Genomic DNA, 4353 nt, shown 5'->3' with positions numbered 1-4353 from the left:
TTGGCCTCTCATTCAAAGGTCCCGGGTTCGAATCCGGGTAGCGACCGAAAACCGAAAAATTTTCTTCTCTAAAATTGTCTCCTTTCACCTCCTTTCCTGCTCTCTAGCAATGTTCTGTTGTCGGCTTTCATTTCCACTTTCTGCCCCCACCCCTTCACCTCCTTTGCCCCTCCTCTGGGCTCCTGACTCTTTCTGCAGCCTTTCTACTGCTACTCCTTGGCTCCTCCTTACTGCTGTCTTTCTGCCACACCCCTGATCTTCTGGTAGGAAAGATCTACACCTAGCCTTTTCGGACAAGGGCTAAAAATCTCGGAGGGCCCGTGTGCAAGTTGCGCACGTTAAAGATCCCTTGGTGGTCTAAAATCAATAAGAGTAGGCTTCGGCCGCCACCCGGGCAAAATTCAAAATTTCCTACCAACTGAAAATATTAGGTGTGTCCCGCGCGCTCATATGACCTGTGCAGTTGCGAGCGCCGTAAAACACTTTACAAAAACAAAAACAGATATCCTAATTGCAGAAAAGGTGACACGACCAAGCAAAAGAAAGGGGATTTGTGCCATGCGGCAGCCATTTTTGACAATATTTCGTGATATTACAAGTTCCAATATTTCAACGAAATTTACAGTGGTATTTGGCTGTTTTCTAAGCTCAAAAGAACTTAACTTCGCTTGGATGGCCATGGCGTAAGAAAGCCTGAGCTCAGAATTGTCAGTTTGTTAGTGTTTGAGCGCTTAATCAGCTGCTTGCACTGTATGCTTCCCGGGAAGCTGAGAATGTTTTGGGGTGTTCTATGGTCTGCTGGGGTAATAATATAGTGTAAAAAGAGTAGTAATGGGTAGTGGTCGTTTATACAGGTGGTTGTCTTATACGGGTGGGCAAGAAATCAGGTGCGACTGTATCAACATTCCCTGAACTTTCCAGGAAGTTCAAGGGGACCGTGTGCCTTTTGGGTAGCAAATATAATATGTGCGGCAGCGTGGTGGAATCAGGTTCTCGTCAATTTTTGGGCATGTAGAGTTATTGGTATCATCTTAAAGCTTGTTCACTTGTCTTTTTTTTCGATGAAAAAATCTCCATTTATTTTGAATACAAGTCGAGATATTTGCGAAAGAAGGAGGTGGGGGTCACTTGTTTTCAGAAGTAAAATTAGTGAGAAAATGGCCGCCAAAGATTAGTCATTTCCTTAGCTTGCACCCATATGACCTTATGCCGTTGCGAGCGCCGTAAAACCTCTACTAAAACTAAAAATTCCTTAGCTTAAGAATCCGTGGTAACTGAAAATTTACATTTTTGTGCCTTTAATCAACGTTTTTCAGAAAAATCCACACTGAAATGAGTTTCTTAATGGGCAGGAAAGGTCTCGAGCCAACAAAACAAAAATTTGATAAGAATTCAAAAAAAACTGCAGAAAAAAGCAAGTTTCTTCATTTTGATTATTTTGACGATAGTCTGATTCCACCACGCTGCCTCACATATGTATCTGTGTGAAAAGTTCTTCGTCATCATGAACTGTCAAACGTCAAAGCAAATAATCTAAGCTGGTGATGAACACTTGTCTTCTTCTTCTTCTTCTTCTTCTTCTTCTTCTTCTTCTTCTTCTTCTTCTTCTATCCCGTGGTTGGGGCAACCGTGGGGGCACCACTGCATCTGAAAACCAGCTCTTGACATCTATTTTTGTCCTCTGCTTTCTTCAGATTGTCACCCATCGTCTTTCCTGTCCACTCTGTACTGTTGTCCTCCCATCTCCTTCTCTGCCTTCCTCTCTTTCTCTTTCCTTTTACGGTTCCTTGCAGGATTGTTTTGGCGAGTCCTGTGGATCTTGTGACATGCCCATACCATTTCAATTTTCGTCTCTTCACTGTGGTCAGTAGGTCTTCATATTGCCCCACTGCGTGGGTGATTCTCTTTCGTACCTCAGCATTTGAAACCTGGTCTTTGAACGAGATGTCAAGGAGTCTGCAGTATCATATCATCTCTGTGGTCTGAATCTTTTTGAACACTTGTAATTAAGCCGTAATATTGAGGTTCTCGCTTGCTTTCTCACTCAAGGCAAATTTATGCATCTGACAGCTATGGTAAGAGGAAGCGATACCCGTTTTCTGGCAGCATGGAATATGATAATTTAAGGTATGACACGGTTCTGAAAAGCACGATGTTTAACTTTGTCCATTTTTGGGTGCCTGAATATCTAAAGAATCAATATCGCTTGAGGTTTCATTATAAAAAAGACAAGAATTCACCGCTAGAGGCCTTTTCCGGAGGCCACCCTTCTCAAAAATTGTCGCGTTTTCTTCAAATTAGCCCCTGATTGGAACATGACATCAACCATGTGTCTCCGTGTCACCCTAACATGTTTAATATCGTTGTGCTCCCAAGTTTTTCTTCTTTCAAGACAATAAACGGTCAAAACGATCAAGATTGATGTATTTCTGGCAGTTGAGCACATACTTACGCAAGATACATGGCTCCTCTTTTCGTAAATTTTGGGTTGTCTTGGACAAAATGAAACCCCGTTGCTAAAAATAATATATGAGTATTGAAAAGTGTAGTCCTGATGAAGTTTACATCTCAAAGTGTATTGCATTGGTCATTGTTACGTTCATTCATACACATATTCAGAAGACCATTAGCAGGTTCATTCATTTGAAAATCCCATACAGAACAAGCATTTCATTCAAAAGAATAGAGATAGCTTCAGCATTAACTACAGTAATAATGCATTGTTGGAAAAGACAACGTATCAATGCACAGTACCATTAACGAACGTCATCATTAATGCAAGACGTCGTGTGATTTTCACGTAAGCGTGAGGAAGCGTTATTTCCGCAGTGGACCAGGTAATATAGAAATAAAAGGTTGAACAATTCCATGCGCACTTTGTGAGTACGTAAGCGTACGAAAGCGGAGTATGTGGACCTTGGCTCTAAAGCGGCCCACACACGTTCAAACTTTTTCATCCATTGTATTGACGTCAAACGTTTTAACAGTTTTGACAGTTGCCATTCACGCTCAATATTATTGTGAAATGTTCAGTCTGTGAACGGCAATGGACTGAGCAATAACGATGATTCGTATACTTCTTCTGCCCCAGCTCCAGACTTTTGGGAGTTGTTGATTTTCTTCGGTTCCTTTCAAAAGTTGGTCCTTAATGCGTTTAGCTTCTTCTTCAGCTCGTCTTTCGTGCCGTTCTTGTAGTCTTCACGGTATTTGATTAGAAGAGTCTTATATGCACTGTCTTTCTTCTGCCTGTCACTGTACTCCTGGCTTTTAATTTCCAAAGCGCAGGCAAACTCCTATAGACATCTATGAGCTCAAGAAGAAATTTCTTTTCTTCTTTAGACGGCGCCATGATAGATCTCTTCTCTTCTGAAAATTAAAAAGAGAATTTGATGCAAAATATTGATTTGTGCCCATACACGCTCAAAGGTTTGACGGTTTGCGCAAAAAATTTCAACTGAAACAGATCCATCAATATATTGACGTCAATACTTTTGAGGCCATCAATACCGCCCCTACACGATCAAAGAGTTTGACCTCAATACTATTGATGAAATAGCCTAGTTTGAGCGTGTGTGGGCCGCTTAATACACTGTTCGAGATGAAAACGAACTACAATGGAGTGCAATGACCTGAAACATGACGCACCCCAGGCATGCCAAGTCCTCTCTCTCTCTCTCTCTCTCTCTCTCTCTCTCTCTCTGTCTCTCTCTCTGTCTCTCTCTCTCTCTCTCTCTCTCTCTCTCTCTCACCCCCACACTCACACGCTCTCCCCCTCCCCCAATCACGTCCCCCACACTCGATACGAGTATTTTCCCCAAAGAGTTTAGAACTAATGGAGCCTCCTCTCTCTCTTCGCGGCGCCGCGAGCAGTACGCCGCGTTGGGGATCAAATATGGCCACCGAGTGTGGGCTAAATCACGAACTGTGGCGTTTCTTTTTATAGAATTTTATCGGGCTGGGCCACGTTGTGGGGGTGAGCGGGGTGGGGGAATGCACGCAAGGAAGAGGGGATGGGGCTAGGATGAAAGAGGAGGGGCGGGCCTTGGGAAGGGACGAAGGAGAATGGGAAAAATTAAATAAGAGAGAGAGAGAGAGAGAGAGAGAGAGAGAGAGAGAGAGAGAGAGAGAGATTGTGATCAACTGACGGGCTGACGGATAATGACAGGGGGAAAAAAATTATGTGTGTGATACGGACTGTTCAATTCTTTAAGAGTTTTATGTTATAATCTAGTTTAAAAATCAAAAAGGTGTGTAAAATATGAAGAAAACTTGTCCGAGTAACATACAATTATCAAACATACCAAATTAAAAAGATAATCTTTCAAGATGCTAAAATATTTAATTATAAGAAAT

This window comes from Aplysia californica, unplaced genomic scaffold, assembly GCF_000002075.1.
Source record: "Aplysia californica isolate F4 #8 unplaced genomic scaffold, AplCal3.0 scaffold00127, whole genome shotgun sequence".
Lineage (NCBI taxonomy): Eukaryota > Metazoa > Mollusca > Gastropoda > Aplysiida > Aplysiidae > Aplysia > Aplysia californica.
This window is presented reverse-complemented; position numbering follows the sequence as displayed.